Source organism: Musca vetustissima, unplaced genomic scaffold, assembly GCF_032173495.1.
Source record: "Musca vetustissima isolate MV318-11 ecotype Yass unplaced genomic scaffold, APGP_CSIRO_Mvet_v1 utg45651, whole genome shotgun sequence".
NCBI lineage: Eukaryota > Metazoa > Arthropoda > Insecta > Diptera > Muscidae > Musca > Musca vetustissima.
Window position 1 is genome coordinate 18853 of NW_026886275.1, and position 19998 is coordinate 38850.

At 35.7% G+C, this 19998-nt stretch overlaps 1 long non-coding RNA gene across 1 annotated transcript; it reads left to right on the forward strand.

Moving 5' to 3' along the window:
• Positions 1-18796: 18796 nt before the first annotated feature.
• On the forward strand, positions 18797-19429 carry LOC133333793 (uncharacterized). Its single transcript, XR_009754467.1, has 2 exons — positions 18797-18919; positions 19280-19429. It is a non-coding gene; the product is annotated as an uncharacterized LOC133333793 (long non-coding RNA).
• Positions 19430-19998: the final 569 nt, after the last annotated feature.

A 19998-nucleotide genomic window follows, 5' to 3' on the forward strand; every position in this document is an offset into this window, starting at 1 on the left:
GATACAGGCCACAGTTATGGACCAATCTTTATGAAATTTTGCATGTACGATGGGTTCTGGCCAATGAAGACCCCTATTGTTTTTGTGAAAGATCGGTTAATATTTAGGGGATGAAATGGACCAACTACTAAATTTTTGTCGGTTTTTCTGGTCGCTCCAGAGGCCGCAGTTATGGTCCGAACATCGTGAAATTTTGCATGGAGAAGGGGATCGGGCCAAAGAATAAGCATGCCTGTTTTTATAAAGATCGGTCAATATTTAGCGGGTCAAATGGACCCTGACTTTTGTGTGAAAAATAACAAAATTTGTATTCTATAGCGTATATATTTACCCCTGAAGGACATAGACCCGAGAAGATGATATTATATCCAAGAGGAGTGTTTGATCTTTAAATTAATACCAATTATATTGTTGTATGTGCTCGGATGTGGGAGTTACACCTAAATATTTACAGGTATCTCCGTATTCGTATATTATTTAGTAACCCATTATCAATCTAGAGAGCGGAACTATAGCGCTGATCGATTTGAAATGTTCCATGAGGTTCCAGTAAGGGTCAAGGATAACGCCTATAATTTTCGGTGATGATCAGATAATAATTTTGGGATGAATTGGACCGAAAACTTAATTTTTTGTGTTATTTTCGAGTCGATCAATAGACCACAAATGAAAGCCGAACATCACAACACAACCCACGGTGAAGGGAATCTATCGTATGGTCGGCCCCGTCCGACTATACTGCTCCGCTTACTGGTTTTTTGTGTTATTTTCGAGTCGATCTACAACAACACAACCCACGGTGAAGGGAATCTGGACAATAGCTGTACTGAATACTCGTAATATTCGGAAAATATGTCAGTGTGAGGAAGAGGTGCTCTTTACCTCTAATCGGGCAAGAGTGTGCAAATATCACTAAATATTGCCCAGGCTCGGAATACACATCCGTAGAAAATTTGAGTTCAGTGGTAGTTGTGTAGGGTATCGTATGGTCGGCCCCGTCCGACTATACTGCTCCGCTCACTGGTTTATATTAACTACAGTTCATTGTACAGAATTGTGTGGCAATCGGACAAACCTTGGGTCTGTAGTGCAAAATTTACATAAAATCGGAAGAAAGATTATACAGAAGCTATATCAAAATCTGAACCGATTTCCAACTTAGCAAAGATCATTCCAGACGTAATTTAGCACGCCATGCCCAAAATTGGGCACAGCGAAAGATATATAGGGACTTTGGAACACCAGTTACATTAAATCGGACGAAAATATATATGGGAGCTATGTCTAAATATGAACCGATTTTCACGAAACATACACACATCATTCTAGACTTTATTTAGTACGCTATGCCGAATTTCGAGCAAATCGAAAGATATGTAGGGGCTTTGGTCCCCATTTACATTAAATCGGACGAAAATATATATGGGAGCTATATCTAAATCAGCACCCATATTCTGGAAACTTAGCACACATCATTCTAGACCTAATTCATTGCGCTGTGCCAAATTTCGTACAAATCGAAAGATATATAGTGTCTTTGGTGCACCATTTACCTTAAAGTCGTTGCAGGTTGGAACAAAAAACATATATGGGAGCTATATCTAAATCTGGTCCGATTTTCAGGAAACTTAAAACACATCATTCTAGACCCAATTCAGTACACCATGTAAAATTACGTGAAAATCGGAGGATATATAGGGACTTTGGTGCACCATTTACATAAAATTGGACGAAAGTATATATAGGAGCTATAACTAAATCTGAACCGACTTTTAGGAAATTTAACACACATCATTCATGACATAATTAATTACGCTGTGCCAAATTTTGTGCAAATCGAAAGTTATATAGGGACCTTGGTGCACCATTTACCTTAAATCGGACGAAAACATATATGGGAGCTATATCTAAATCTGAACCGATTTACCGGAAACTTAACATACACCTTTCTAGACCTAATTCATTACGCTGTGCCAAATTTCGCGCAAATCAAAAGATATATGGGAACTATGGTACAGCATTTACATTAAATCGGACGAAAAAATATATGGGAGCTATATCTAAATCTGGACCGATTTTCAGGAAACTTAACACACATCATTCTTGACCTAATTCATTACGCTGTGCCAAATTTCGTCCAAATCGAAAGATATATGGGGACTTTGGTACACCATTTACCATGAAATCGATGTAGGTTAGGACGGTAATATATATGGGAGCTACATCTAAATCTGAACCGATTTGCAGGAAATTTAACACACATCATCTAAACCTAATTCATTACGCTGTACCAAATTTCATGTAAATCGAAATATATATAGGGACTTTGGTACACCATTTACCTTAAATCGGACGAAAATATATATGGGAGCTATATCTAAATCTGGACCGATTTTCAGGAAACTTGGCACACATCATTTTAGACCTAATTCATTATGCTGTGCCAAATTTCGTGCAAACCGAAAGATATATAGGGACTTTGTTACACCATTTACATTAAATCGGACGAAAATATATATGGGAGCTATATCTAAATCTGAACCGATTTTTTCCCAATTTCAATAGGGTTCGTCCTTGGGCCAAATAAGTGACCTGTGCCAAATTTCATCCAATTCGGATCGTAAATGCGACCTGTACTTTGTTCACAATTTAACATGGACAGACGGACGGAGGGACCGACGGACATGCATAAATCGACTTAGAAAGTGATTCTATGCATATTCTCAAAACGAACCATGTATCTATCTCGTTTCATTTTGCCTGTTACAAACATATGCACAAAGACATAATACCCTGTACCACAGTGTGGTGAAGGGTATAAAAAATATCGAACGTTGTCATTATGTGTGAAACACTATATAAATTAAAAACTTATCTTGTAAAATCGCATGATCTTAATGGCCAGTTGATACCGCCATGACGAGAAATAACCCGATTCGTTTAATTTTTGTTGGTATGTAATCAATGTATTGGTCACAATAATTTGTTTCCACTTGCAAATTTCTAATGGAATGGCTCATTTGTTTATTATTACTAATTGTTTTATAAATACAATTAGCCGATACGCTCTTAATTGGCATTAACCATTTCAGGAAATGTGTCGTTATTTGGTTGGTAAATTTCCAGAATAGAACATTAAAATAATATTAGTATACTGATTTGAAACTGTTTTCATATTCATGTAGAAGTTGCAACATTAAGTTGTCAAGGTAATACGTGGGCTGAAATTATACGCAGTAGAAAAAATTCAAAGAAGTAAAAATGTTGTTAAATTTGCCGGGCTAAATTTTTCATACCCTCCGCCATGAGATGGAATTCAAACTATCTGAGTCGGGTCTTCCAGGAGAATACGAAATACAAAATTACAGACACTTGTTTGAGCTTGGATCTTAAATATACCGAAAATTACGCGAGACGGTTGAAAAGAATATTAATGAAATCTTCACTACACCGAATATTGGGAGCTATACCAAAATAGGGGCCTATATTGATCATTTTTGGTAGTGAGATTCCAAAACCAATAAGAATGCAAAATATTAAACAACAGCAAATGTCTTTGAAAATGAACCCATGGTCCTCAAAATACCAAAAATTGAGAGGTGCCGTTATATGCTAACTATTGTAAAAAGTTTCCTACGAATAATCGAACTGGTTAAATACCCTCCACCATCAGGAAGCAAATCTGTTAAAAAATATTTTTCCAAAAAAAGTTTTTTTTTTCGAAAAATCATGGACTTATCCATTTAACATTGTGTACTTTCTATAGTAAACAAGACAAACTAAATTTGCCTCTTTCTCATTTACAGAATTTTTCCGAAGATGCACTATTTGTCAAAATTGTTTTTTATTTCAATATTCATTGCAATAACCATTCGTGTAAGTCACTTTTCAATATAAGAATACCCGCAAAGAAATAGTTTCTAAGAAAATAACCATCTTCTACTAGAGCATTTACACCATTAACATTATGAAGGCCACAAAAATTGTATGTGCTCCAGATCCAAAGTATTTTGTAAATCACACCTGCCGCCTTAAGGCTGTAAATCGTCACAAAACTGTAGCCCTAATGGAAACGTACATAAGGAATGAACTAAGGAATACGTCTGTAAGTAAGCCGAGACAAATAATCAAAGAATATAGAATTTTTTTATTATTATTTCAGCTTAATTTTGGATTATACGCCCGTAATGATGTCAACACCTATCATCCATTTCTTATTAATTTTACTCAAAACATTTGCCACTTTTTGGATAAAAAACGACACGGTGCCTATATGAATTTATTTATGAATGTTATGACGAAATTCACCAACATAAATCATTCCTGTCCATTCAGCGTTGGTATTTCATTTTTTTTTTTAATTTTACAACATCTTTCAATACTTCTTATTTTAGGGCGCGGTATCGGCAAAGAATCTATATATTGAAAACAATTCAATATTTGGTTTAATACCGGCGGGCTCCTATAAATTACTTTTCATTTTTTATGAAGGTTATCCTGCGGATTATATTGGCACTGTAGAATATTATTTGGATTTTTATGAGGCCCGAACAATGCCAAAGAAGAACAATTAAATAGAAATCAATTAATCCATATCTACTATAATAAATATATTTATGAAATATATCGCCAACCACCCCACGAAGAACTAAATTGTACTGTCTCGACTTTTGATTTTTTGAATAATGGGCGGCATCATAATATAGGGGAGTTACCAAATAACGGACCTATACCGACTATTTATACCCTTCACCACACTGTGGTACAGGGTATTATGTCTTTGTGCATATGTTTGTAACAGGCAAAAGGATATTTTTGAGAATAATCACTTTCTGAGTCGATTTATGCATGTCCGTCCGTCTGTCCATGTAAAATTCTGAACAAAGTACAGGTCGCATTTACGATCCGAATTGGATGAAATTTTACACAAGTCACTTACTTGCCCCAAGGACGAACCCTATTGAAATTAGGAAAAATCGGTTCAGATTTAGATATAACTCCCATATATATTTTCGTCCGATTTAAGGTAAATGGTGCACCAAAGTCCCTATATATCTTTCGATTTGCACGAAATTGGGCACAGCGTAATAAATTAGGTCTAGAATGATGTGTGTTAAATTTCCTGCAAATCGGTTCAGATTTAGGTATAGCGCCCATATATTTTCGTCCGATTCAAGGTAAATGGTGTACCAAAGTCCCTATATATATCTTTCGATTTACACGAAATTTGGCACAGCGTAATGAATTAGGTCTAGAATGATGTGTGTTAAATTTCCTGGAAATCGGTTCAGATTTAGATGTAGCTCCCATATATATTATCGTACATTGATTTCATGGTAAATGGTGTACCAAAGTCCCTATATATATTTTTCGATTTGCACGAAATTTGGCACAGCGTAATAAATTAGGTCAAGAATGATGTGTGTTAAGTTTCCTGAAAATCGGTCCAGATTTAGATATAGCTCCCATATATATTTTCGTCCGATTTTATGTAAATGTTGTACCAAATTCCCTATATATCTTTCGATTTGCACGAAATTTGGCATAGCGTAATGAATTAGGTCTAGAAAGGTGTATGTATGTTTCGTGAAAATCGGTTCATATTTAGGTATGGCTCCCATATATATTTTCGTCCGAAAACATATATGACGTGCTGAATTACGTCTGGAATGATTTTTGCTAAGTTGGAAATCGGTTCAGATTTTGATATAGCTTCTATATATTCTTTCTTCCGATTTTATGTAAATTTTGCACTAAGACCCAAGGTTTGTCCGATTGTCACACAATTCTGTACAATGAACTGTAGTTAATATAAATTAATATCTGGCAAGTTTCGTTGAAATCGGTTCAATTTTAGATATAGGTGTACCAAACTCCACATTTTTATCGGATATTTATCCAAATAATCAAGGGGTGTCAGATTGATATTTGCTTTAAATTAATTTACACAATTTTGTCCCATTGTAAGGAGCCACTCTATATCTGACCAAATGAAAAATTTAGTGTAGGTTGCAGAATGACAAAATATGTTTATGGATCCAACATCATTTTACTGGTCCTTCAATAATGAGACGTCCTTTAGGATTCATCTGTTGAATATACCCAAAGTGGTGAAGGGTATCGTATGGTCGGCCCCATCCGAATTTACTACTTTCCTTACTGGTTTTCCAATGCACATGAAATACAAATTACAGCAATTGTGAATGGAAGTTTTTCCTAGAATCTCAAAACCCGAAAAAAGTGGACCTATATTGATAATGCATGTTAGGATAGAACATTTGTCTAAAATCCACAAAATACTGTAATTTATAGGGTACTGTTGTATGAGACTATACCTAAAGAAGGACCTGAGTTAATTACATCGTGTAGGAATTCACGCGTATTTGGATTTATAAACTTGAAAATATCGAAAATCTTGAGGTATTATTATAGGACGGATATGCCAAAATATGGCCATTTTCGATCCTCAACCTTCAGTTTTGTATTTGGAAGCCCTTAAAAATTATTTTCACATAAAAAGTAAAAAAGCCGATCTTTCAATCGGTCTGGACTTCTTTATCGGGACTATGTCATTGATAGTTCACGCTCTAAAAAAATATAGAGAACAAATTATAGGCACTCAGATGGGAAACTTAGGGTAGAAACTCCAGCATACCGAAACTGGACATTTGTATGGGGCTGTTTTGAAATATTAACATATATTGTATAGTTTCTGGAAAGAATTTTTTTCGCCAAGAAACTGATAAGAGAAATTACAGTCACATCAATGAGAAAGTTGGTTAAAAACTTAATAATACTTAAAATAAGGCGGGACCTTTATGTGGGTGTTGTATAAAACTTGAACCTTTATAGATATTTTTTTTCGCAAAAATATGTTTTGCCCTTCAATATCATGGAATGCCTCATTATAGCCACTGCAATAAGAAAATGCCTAACATACCGATAAATGGCTCCACCCTTATATGGAAGCTATGTCAAACCATGAATTGTCCGTATATATGCATATCAGCCTCCGCGAATCCATTATTCTATGCAGCCAAAGCCTTGAAAATGCTGATAATGGGATAGAACCGTTATATGTTATAGCTCCCATTTTTGGGTAGGAAGATTTAACACCCAAGAGAACCTGAAAAAAATCAAGCCAATACGGTCCTAAAACTTGACCAAGCCCCAGAATATAAAAAACCAGTAAGGAAAGTAGTAAAGTCGGACTGGGCCGACTATATGATACCCTTCACCACTTTAGGTATACTGTACATATGTATCCTTACAATTGCATGTCAATGTTCCCTCGAAGGAACATACTCATGTCTTTCTGCAACCTATGCTAAATTTAATTTCATTCGGGCAAACTTAGAGCCGATTTTCCCGAAACTTATCACACATCGTTCTACACTTATTTCAGTACACTATGCCAAATTTCGTGCAAATTGAAAGATATAAAGGGAATTTGGTGCAATATTTACCTAAAATCGGACGAAAATATATATGGACGCTATATCTAAATCTGAACCGATTTTCAGAAACTTGACACACATCATTCTAGACCTATATCATTACGCTGCGCTAAATTTCGTGCAAATCTAAAGATATATAGGGACTTTGGTACACCATTTACCATAAATCAGACGAAAATATATATGGGAGCTATATCCAAATCTGAACCGATTTTCAGGAAATTTGACACACATCATTCTAGACCTAATTCATTACGCTGTACCAAATTTTGTGTAAATCGAAACATATATAGGGACCGCTTACGATAAATCGCACGAAACTACATATGGGAGCTATATCTAAACCTGAACCGAAATGCATAAATCGACTTAAAAAGTGATTCTATGCATATTCTCAAAAGGAACCATGTGTCTATCTCGTTTCTTTTTGTCTGTTAGATACATATGCACAAAGACAATACCCTGTACCATAGTGTGGTGAAGGGTATAAAAATGGGGAACCATTATATGGCTGTTACCAGGAAACTTAGGCAAATATGGATCAGTTGAAGTAGGGAGATATTCTACTCAGAGGGAATCAAGAAAATACAATTATAGCCAATTTGAATGTAACACGAGCCCAAACTTTGAAAAATACCGAAATTTGGGATGCTATATTGGTAATATCTTAAACAGGGGACCGATATTGATAATTTTCAGTAGGAAGATTTTCTAACAAAAGCAATGACAAAATTTATTAAATTCAATTGAAATTCAAATCGATTTCAATTCTGCATGAATTCATTCCCAATTCAAATTCCGCTAAATTTCCAATTCAATCTAAATCCAATTCTTAGGCGGTTCGATAAAAGTGTGGCAAAATTTTGAAATTCGCATTATAATGACATGACTTACATTAAATCACATCAAGCCATTATCTTGCTCTCAACTCGATTTAAAAAAAAAAAACCCCCTTCGAGACCTCGCTCAGTCTACTAACACCAATTAGAATTTCACACAGCGTTTAAACAACAACAGCGGCACAACAACTAATTATAATTATGAAATTTTAATCAAGCATGCAAACAACGCTGAAGTGCAGCTGATAAAAGAAACGAAAAACATCAAAGGAATTAATTTAATTATTTATTTAACGAAAGGAATAAATAAAACAAAAGGTGACATTTACGATAAAAGGCATTCCAAACAAAAATGAAAACAAAAAATATTTTCCTTTTTTTCCAACAGCACTACTCATCACTTCAATTTCAATTCAACAGCAACGTTAGCGGAAGCAACAACTTTCAGAACAGTTAGCCGCGTCGTCGTACTTACATTTGCAGTACATTCATACATAAATAAATAAATTAGCTTCAAAGAGCACATAACAGCAGTTGGCTTCGCGACCATGAATCAGGAAAGTGAAATGTAATGAACAGAACTTTTGTATACAATTTCTTTTTTTTTTGAAAAAAAGAGAAAAACTGGAAATTAATATTCAATCTCTTATTTTCCCCACCAACCAGTGACAATATTTTACAGCACATCAAGGAAACCGAATGTGGTGGCAGTGGTCAGGCCAAAGGTGGAATTATCAATTTGGTTGCTCCCATCAAAAATGAACTTAAATCGGCCCAGATAATCACCCTGAATGTTCGACGCAATTTTTTGCAACAACTCATCGCCGAGGAAGAGAAAATGTATAAACGCGAATTATTGGCAATGGGAAAAGCTATATGGTTGTCAAGGTGTTAAAATAAAGACTCGGTGTATGCATACATACATATATGTAAATATATTTCATCGCCATTATATTGATGGCATATGAAAACAAAACCACGTCTTTTTAAATCCTCCACCATAGGGTGGTTTATATATTAAATTTGTTATTCCGAACAGCTGGAGACCCCATAAAGCATATATCACTCATTTGCTGCAAGACCGACATGTATAAAAACCAGTAAGGAAAGTAGTGAAGTCGGACTGGGCCGACTATATGATACCCTTCACCACTTTGGGTATATTCTACATATGTATCCTAACAGACGTCGCCTTTTCTAAGGAACATTGACATGAAATTAAACGAACTTAAATATGCGATCTTTATCTATTAGTAAACGGACTAACATCAGTTCCAACACACGCCATTTAAGGGGACCCCCCCATTCTCGGGGTCAAAAATTTTGTTGATATAATTCGAATCTACACTAATTAAAGAATGTCCCTACAAAATTTCAAATGAAAATCTCAAGAACTCTTGAAGATATAGCCGAATAATTGTGTCAGCATCAAGTGACGGTCGAAGGGCTTCTCAAACTTTAAACGCGTTTTTCTCTAAACATTTTTTTTCAAATGGCGGGCACGATAACTTAAAAACAAATAACCCAATCGATTTCAAATTTTTACACGTTTCTCTGTGAGTGTATGGCTATCGTATGAACTAGGATAAAGCCAATCGGTGAAGATCTTCCTTATTTTTTAACTTAGGTTTTGGTAAAAAAAATCGGCGATTTTCCAAAAATATTTTTTCAAAGGTCCACCATTTCGTTAATTCTAGAGCGAAGTCAATAATCCTAGTTCATACGAGAGCCAGACATGTACTCTTTCTAACACCGTTGGAATTTTCGGATTCCGATGTTCCAGTGAGGAGTTATCATGCCCGCCATCAAAAATAAGGACTTTTCTTTAATTACAAAAAACAACAACAAAACAATAACAAAATTTTTTTGTAAATTATTTTTCTTCTCTTTTAAATCTTCAATTATATATGTGCAAAGTTACAAACCTTAACAAGCATTGGTATTGATTTACCAGCCCATTGAAAATCTTGAAAAATTAAAATCGAGAATGGGGGGGGGGGGTCCCTTAAATTAAATCGGCCGAAAATATATATTGAAGCCATATCTAAATCTGAACCGATGTTCACGAAACTTACTCTAAGCCAAATTTCGTGCAAATCGAAAGACATATAGGCTCTTTGAAGCCCCATTTACCTTAGATCGGACGAAACTATATATGGGAGCTATATATAAATCTGACTCGATTTACTCGAAACTTGGCACACATCATTCTGGACCTAATTCAGTACTCTATGCCAAATTTCGTGCAAATCGAAAAATATTTAGGGACTTTGGTGCAGCATTTACCTTAAATCGGACGAAACTATATATGGGAGCTATATCTAAATCAGACCCGATTTTCTCGAAACCTAGCACACATCATTCTGGACTTAATTTAGTACGCTATGCCAAATTTCATGCAGATCGAAAGATATATAGGGACTTCGGTACACCATTTACCTTAAATCGGACAAAAATATATATGGGAGCTATATCTAAATCTGAACCGATTTTTCCCATTTTCAAAAGGGTTCGTCCTTGGGCCAATTAAGTGACATGTGCCAAATTTCATCCAAATGGGATCATAAATGCGACCTGTACTTTGTTAACAAAAATAAATGGACGGACGGACAGACGGACATGCATAAATCGACTCAGAATGTGATTCTATGCATATTCTCACAAGGAACCATATGTCTATCTCGTTTCCTTTTGCCTGTTACAAACATATGGACAAAGACATAATACCCTGTACCACAATGTGGTGAAGGGTACAAATATAGATTTGGCAGAAAATGCGTTTTAAGTTCTCTGCAGCTTCTCATTAACTCAAAAATCACGATTTTTGATTTATACCGATCTTTCATCTTATGCCCGATACAGCCCATTCCGAAAAATGTCCATGTCATCCATTCAGACAATTTGGTGTGGATTTACAAATGTCCGTCCACCCGATAACACTCATCGAAATATTGCTCGTCGTAATATTTCTTCCAAACTTAGTTCAAGTTCGAAGATGAGTATCGGGGAAATTGGTGAACTCCTTGTGGTACTTCTCCGTTAAAATGGTCAACAATTGTGCTCCAGCCCAAAATGGAGTGTATATTAAATTTATCATTCCATTTGCAACACTTCAAAATATTCATTCACCTGAGATACCGTAATGTATATGTACTCTTGATCAGTATAAAATTCTATGTCGATTTAGCCCTGTCCATCTGTCAGTATGCCCGTCTGTTGAAATCAAGATAGAGATCGCAATATTGAAGATTAAGCTCTGAAATTTTGCACAGACATTTTGATAGGGATAACATATATTCCTGCCAAGAATTATCAATAATGTACCATTTTTAAAATAGCCTCCATATAACCGTATTCGGTAATTATGTTTATTAATCGATAAATATAAAATTCCAGAACCATTGCAGGTATTTTAAATGTCTACCTTATGGTGGAGGGTATAAATGTTCGACCTGACCGAACTTTACGACGGTTTTACTTGTTTTAAATTTCTGTGTATCAATCGACACGAGTCGTGTATGCAGGTAGAAAAAAGGCCTATTGAATTTGGTAAATTCGGTTCGGCTCCCATATTGACTTTTATCCAATTCCAGGAGGGTGCAAAAAACTCTTAGTTTTAACTCTTATGGAATACGGATTAGTTTTAGATAAAGCTTTCCTATATGTTTTCTTCCGACTTTATGTAAATGGAGCATCAAAACGCTCAAAGTTTTTCCGAATGGCACACATGAAGGCCCATGCTGCACAGTTTCTTTTGAGGCTCACATTATACCTTAACCTGTCCCTAAACTCTATGATATTTAAAAGGCATGCTGTTCAATTATCATTGAATCAAATTCAATATTTTCTTATTCGCAATCGATCGATATAACAAAGGATTTGCTTCTTCACCTTCAATGTTTTGTCATCGAAAGCGAAAAATTTATGTTTTTATTTTCTTTCTCTCCGCTTCTAAAGAATACAAATTATCCTTCCCGACAATCTAACCATGCCGCGGCTTACAATCCATTCCTATTGTGGTTGTGTGTATACATACACATATGGGCATTTCCGGGAAAAGGTAAACCAGAGTCGAAGAATTTTTTTCTTTAGTTGTGCTTAAATGCGTGAAGTAATGGCGAAAAATACAAACAAAGTCCACATTTGTCATTTTTATACCCTTAACCACACTGTGGTACAGGGTATTATGCCTTTGTGCATATGTTTGTAACAGGCAAAAGGAAACGAGATAGACACATGGTTCCTTTTGAGAATATGCATAGAATCACTTTCTAAGTCGATTTATGCATGTCCATCCGTCCGTCCATGTTAAATTGTAAAAAAAGTACAGGTCACATTTTTTATCCGATTTGGATGAAATTTGACACAGCTCAATTATTTGGCCCAAGGACAAACCCTATTGAAATTGGGAAAAATCAGTTGAGATTTAGAAATAGCTCCCATATATATTTTCGTCTGATTTCAGTAAATGTTGTACCAGAGTCCCTATATATTTTTCGATTTGCACGAAATTTGACACAGCGTACTGAATCAAGGCTAGAATGATGTGTGCAAAGTTTCGTGAAAATCGGTTGCGATTTAGATATAGCTCCCATATACATTTTCGTCCGATTATAGGTATATGGTGCACCAAAGTACCTATATATCTTTCGATTTGCATGAAATTTGGCACAGCGTAAGAAATTAAGCCTAGAATGATGTGTGCTAAGTTTCGTGAAAATCGGTTCAGATTTAGATATAGCTCCCATATATATTTTCGTCCGATTTTATGTAAATGGTGCACCAAAGTACCTTTATATCTTTCGATTTTCACGAAATTAGGCACAGCGTACTGAATTAAGACTAGAAAGATGCGTGCAAAGTCCGATTTTAGGTATATGGTGCACCAATGTACCTTTATATCAGATATTAAGTAAATGGTGCACTAAAGATCCATAGTTAGGCCGATTGACACAACGTACTGAAGTTAATATAAATTAATCTTTGGCATGTTTCCTTTAACTCAATTTACATAAAGATATAGCATAGCTTCCATATATAATTTCGACCTTTTCATGTTTAGAGTCGGTTTAGATATAGATAAGGATCGCATAAGGCGACGTCTATTAGGATACATATGTAGAGTATACCAAAGTGATGAACGGTATTATATAGTCGGTCCAGTCTGACTTTACAACTTTCCTTACTGGTTTCTTCTTGTTCTGAGACTGCGGAAGTGCCCATATGTATAAAATATACCATAACGTTTGAACACACCATAGCCATGCATAAATTTAGCTTTCTTTGTTTTTCCTTCGTTTCTCTTTGTTTACACATGGCAAATGTCATTGTTCTGTTTTTTTTTTTCGTTTGCAACATTGAAGGCCGTTGGAAAAGATTCGCGAAGTCTATAATGAAATAAATCACAATTTAAATTTATTGTAATTTATCAGTTATGGTTATGTGAGTTTCGACAAATTACGAAAAATATCGTGTGCCAAAAAAAGTAAAGTTTCAAATTTAAGGTTATGATAAAGAAATAACCGAGCCAAGTTATGTGAGATACGCATGTAATGATTCAATGTTCCAAATTGAAATGAAATTATTTCAGTTAACAAGGGGACAAGGGGGAAGAAATTCAAAATAGAATCGTAGAGAGCCGCAGCAGAGTTTCTGAAAACCCCAGAATATGAACCCAGACCAAGACAAATATCGAAAACAATTATTCAAAGTTTTTTGCAGCTTTGTCAATTGGACATTTCGACATGAAGAGTTATGTCATAACATCAATGATATATGAATTTAAGATATTTAATAACATCTGTTGGATTGAAAACAAAAGCACACACTTTGATATGTAATTCAATGTTATATATGCTCATCCTCTTTCCAAGTGGGTCATACTTTTAGATCAGACACAGAAAACTCGCCTTCTCTTTTTGATTTTTTTCCAAAGGATGTTGCTTTGCAAGCATCCATTGCAGTTTGTCAAGCGGAAGCCATTAATGCAGTTTCCTTTGAACAGGCTCGCGCTACAGTTTGGTGAATGAATATCCGGTACAATGTATTTACCCTAGCATTGTCTTTTTTAATGGCATTGTCTTTTTTAATGGAACACGGTAAAACTGGGTTAGAATTTGAGATGCCGGCCATATAATACCCTACACCTATCTATGCATTTTTGATTTTAAAAACCTTTTCAACCACGTGAATTTTATTCATTGTCAAAGTTGATAGTAAATGATAGTGTGATGGAATAACAAGTGAACAAATCGTAAGTTCGGCCGGGCCGAACTTTGGATACCCTCCACCATAGGAATACTGACTGTTACGTGAAATGAAAATATGGGGAACATACCAAAAAGTGGACCTATAAAGACAATTCTACCAATCATTTGTTGCAAACCATAGCACTGTGGTACAGGAAAAGAGATAGACACATATTTCATTTTGCGAATTTGGTTGAAAAACGCGCTCAAGCACCCCAAAATAGAGAAAATTTGGGAGTACCCTTATATGTGAGCTATGCCTGTGCCTATGGGAGCTATGCCTCAAAATGCGATTTTTTAACAAAAATCATTTTTTGGAATAATGATTGAAGAGTTTGCCACACACTAGTCAATCTCACACATACACGAAGGTGCTCGTTAGCATGACGGCATGATAAATATTATATGGGGCCCTTTATACCCCCCACCACAAGTTGCAGTGTATATTCAATTTGTCATTCCGTTTGAAAAACCGCAAAATATTCACGGGAGATCCAACAAAGTACATATATTTTTGTCGTTCGTCTTTTGAAATCACGTTAGAAATCACAATACTGAAGATAGAACTTTGAAATTTTACACAAAGAAAATAGGGTATATCGGTCAACGTTTTGGTGTAGACCCTATATAACGGTACCACCAAATTTGCGGTATTTTGAGGCTTTTTGCTAAGCGGTCATTTGGCATTTCTGCTTTAAATTGGTTAGAACATCTTTCTACTTAAAATTTTCAATATTGGTCCACTGTTTAGAGTATTTCCCATATAACACTATATCCCAAATTTCGGTTTTTTAGGCTCGTGTTTCAACAAAATTGGGCATAACTTTATATTTTATATTCTCGTTGAATAAAAAATCTTCATTTTAGTGTGGGGAAGATTTTGGTTGCATTTTCACACCGATGTGGATGTAATTTGCTATAAAGGGTTCGTGAAAGCTGAAATCCCTATATACAGAAAATTATCTATATAGGTAAACGTTTTGACCTAGCCCTATATAACAATAGCGGCAATTGTCAATTTTTAAGGATTTAGCAGCATATTCTCACATTGTAGTGGCTGTAATGTGGCATTCAGAAAATTTGTCTAAAATCCAAAAAAAAAAACAGTAAGGAAGTAGTAAAGTCAGACTGGGCCGACTATATGATACCCTTCACCTTGGGTATATTTTACATTTACACTTTGGGTATATTTTACATATGTATCCTAACAGACGACGCGTTTTGTTATAAATCTATATATGAACCGATTTCAGGGAAACTTGCCAGAGACTAATTTATATAACATCAGTACGTTGTGTCAATCGGCCTAGCTATGGATCTTTTCACGAAGCTTAGCAACATCATTCTAGACTTAATTCAGTACCCTATACCAAAATTCGTGTAAATCGAAAGATATATAGGGTCTTTGGTGCACTAATTAGCTTAAATCGGATGAAATACATATGGGAGCTATATCTACACATGAATCGTTTTTCACGAAACTTGGCAGACATCATTCTCGATCTTATTCACAACTCTGTGCAAAATTTCGTGCACATCAAAAGATTTCCAGGGACTTTAGTTGACTATTTACCTAAAATCGGGCGAAGCTATATATGGGAGCTATATCTAAATCTGAACCGATTTTCACGAAACTTTGCACACATCATTCTATACTTAATTTAGTACGCTGTGCCAAATTTCGTGCAAATCGAAAGATATATAGGAACCTTGGTACACAATTAACCTTAAATCGGACGAAGTTATATATGGGAGTTATATCTAAATCTGAACCGATTTTCACGAAACTTAGCAAACATCATTCTACACCTTATTCATTACGCTGTGCCAAATTTCGTGCAAGTCAAAAGATTTCCAAGGACTTTAGTTGACTATTTACCTAAAATCGTGCGAAGCTATATATGGGAGCTATATCTAAATCTGAACCGATTTTCGCGAAACTTTGCACATATCATTCTAGACTTAATTTAGTACGTTGTGCCAAATTTCGTCCAAATCGAAAGGTATATAGGGACTTTGGTGCACCATTTACCTTAAATCGGACAAAAATATATATGGGAGCTAAATCTAAATCTGAACCGATTTTTCCCAATTTCAATAGGGTTCGTCCTTGGGCCAAACAAATGAGCTATGTCAAATTTCATCCAATTTGGATCATAAATGCGAGCTGTACTTTGTTTACAATTTAACATGGACAGACAGACGCACGGACATGCATAAATCGACTTAGAAAGTGATTCTATGCATATTCTCAAAAGGAACAATGGGTCTATCTCGATTATTTTTGCCTGTTACAAACATATGCACAAAGACATAATACCCTGTACCACAGTGTGGTGAAGGGTATAATAATTTGGTTATTTTTTGTTTGGTGCATTCAGTTGTGAGTTACAGGGTGTTAAAAATTAAAGTGAACAAAGAGAAAATTCGGTACATTTTACAGTTTGTCTTTGACAAAGGCGAAAATGCAGGCCAAGCAGCTAAAATTATAAATAGTGTTTATGGTTCCGATACTGTAACAGGCAATTTTGTGCACTTTTGGTTTCGTAAATTCCTTCAGGAATTTTTGATGTTAAAGATGCACCTCGCACAGGTAGGCCGGTCGTCCAAAATGTCGATGAAATCGGAGAAATGATCGAAGTTGACTGGCATGTTTGCAGTCGTAACATCGCCCAAGAGCGACCATAACTTTCGATCGACCATTTATACAAAATAAAATAATTGAAATATTTTCCCCCAAACTGATATCATACAAACGAACTGTTCGATTTGAATGTTGGCATATTGAACTCTCCAAATTGCCACAGTTTTGGGTGTACCATTATATGGGAGCCAGCAATGAGGGGGGGCGCTAGTACAAAATGTAAAAATTCGCTGTTGTAAACATAAATTTACTGTGAAAAAAATTCATTTCGGGAGGGGGGCCCGGGCTCGGGCCCCCCAGGCCGCCCACCTGCGTACGTCCCTGATGGGAGCTACCCTAAAAAGTGGACCAATATTGATCACTTTTTGTAGGAAAATTATTAATTATTGTAAGAAAACACGTAGTGGCCATATAGATAAATGTGTCTCTCAATATTGACGACACGCCTTTCTCTTTATTGTGTAATAAACATCTGAATATTTTTTTTTCATAAATTACATATTTCCTTCAATCTAAACGTAAAACCTCTTGTTTGCAAATCCGGCTTGCTTACTGTAGGATGTAATTGTACCTCATTGCGTATACGTTATAGCAAAGTGTGTGAATGCATAGAACTCATTCGCACATACGATGTATGAAAAAAAATACAAACGTATAAACACATATGTGTCTATGTCTATTTTTCACATTATGTGTGTGATATATCATTTGCATCTTAGAGAGCATAATAAACTATTCACATTTCAAAGTATGAAAATAATGAGAAAACACAGAGGAAACCAAAAATCCCTATTGAATAATTTCCAGAACACCAACACCAACACAATCGCATTTCACTTTGAACACACTTAATTGAAGGTTGTGGTGTTGTTTTTGTTTTCACTTCCTTTCCTTCTACTGAACATCCTGATGTAATTTAATGTCATACTTAATTGCATGCTTTGACAACTCATCAATGTGCCAATCATCATGTAATGATATTGACATCTTTTCTATGATATTCTGTCGTATGGTGATGTATGATGAAAACCTTGTGCCAAATCGGATCATGTTATGGAAATTTTATCGTATGTTCTGGATGTGGAAAAGGGATAAGTTTGTCAAGTAACATAGGCACATGGGAGAGGTTTCTATACCATAAGGTGCAGGGTATAAGGAGAAAATTATACCCTGTACCTTGAAACACCTCGTAATATTTTGCGATTTTGCGATATCCATCCGAATGCTGATGTCACGACAGAGCTTGGAATATGCACAACAGAGCTTTGAAAATACATTGCATTTACTCCTACGATATTGGTTATTGAACATGGAAGAAATTTGTTCATAATTTAGGGTATTACCTATACCCCATGTATTCGATATTTTGAGAATCTGTTGTACATTTTTGGGGAGTTTGGGCACATTCCTCAACCAACTTGGATCGAATCTGATATTTTGGATTATCATTGGTTAGAAAATCTCTCTACCAAAAATATCCAATATTTTGGATAGTTTGAGTACGTTTTTTCCCTAATTGGTTATAAATCACCAAATTACTCTCTAAAAACATTTATACAGATCCATGTTATGGTACCGATATAATTGTGCCACCACATTTCGGTTATTCGTGATGAAATTCAAGCGTGATAGTGCGATTCCTTCATATTTGGCTGGAAAACCACAAGTGGCTATCGTTAGAGCACACCAATATTTAAATGTGAATAAATCTTTTGTGTCTCGTTCCACCCCGTGTCGCAGTAGCCGAAAAATGGCTCGTGAGCTGAACATATCACAATATTCCATTCGGCAAATATTGAAAAATGAGATCGGGGTAACACCACAACAGAAAGAAAATAGACTCAAAAGAGCTAAAGAGTTGCTAGGCCTGGCCGATAATGATGAACTACCGAATTTGGTTTTCTCCGATGAGAAAACATTCGTTGTCCAGCAGTTTTTTAAAAAATAAAATTATCGTGTTTACTTGCCAAAGAGGTCAGCTGAAAATGTGCACCTTCGGTTGGCCACCAGAACTCATGTGCCTGCCATGGTAATGATATGGGCCGCCATAACAGCCGATGGTCGCTCTCCGCTCGTATTAATCGGCATCAGAATAAATGCCGAATATTATTTCGAAAATATTCTGGAGGGTATATTAAAGCCTTGGGCACGCAAACATTTTGGACGCAGACCTTGGACATTCCAACAGGACTCAACACAATCGCACAGAGCACGCGCCACCCAAGAATGGTTACAAAATGAGGTTCTTCGCTTCATTTTCAGCGCTCAATGGCCAACAAAATCTCCGGATACCAATCCGTTGGACTATTATGTCTAGAGTATTTTGGAAAGCAAAACCTATGTGTCGGTCACTTCAAGCAAAAGCTTCGCCGGGAATGGGTCAAAATATGGTACACTAAAGCCCCTATATATTCTTCGATTTGCACGAAATTTGCCATAACGTACTGGATTGAGCCTAGAGTGATGTCTGCCAAGTTTCGAGAAAATCGGTCCAGATTTAGATATAGCTCTTATATATAGTTTCGTCCGATTTCATGTAAATGGTGCACCAAAGTCCCTATATATCCTTCGATTTCCACGAAATTTGGCATAACGTACTGAATTGAGCCTAGAGTGATGTCTGCCAAGTTTAGAGGAAATCGGTCAAGATTTAGATATAGCTCCCATATATAGTTTCGTCCGATTTCATGTAAATAGTGCACCAAAGTCTCTATATATCTTTCGATTTGCACGAAAGATATATAGAGACTGAATTGAGCTTAGAATGATGTCTGCCAAGTTTCGTGAAAATCGGGTAAAATTTAGATATA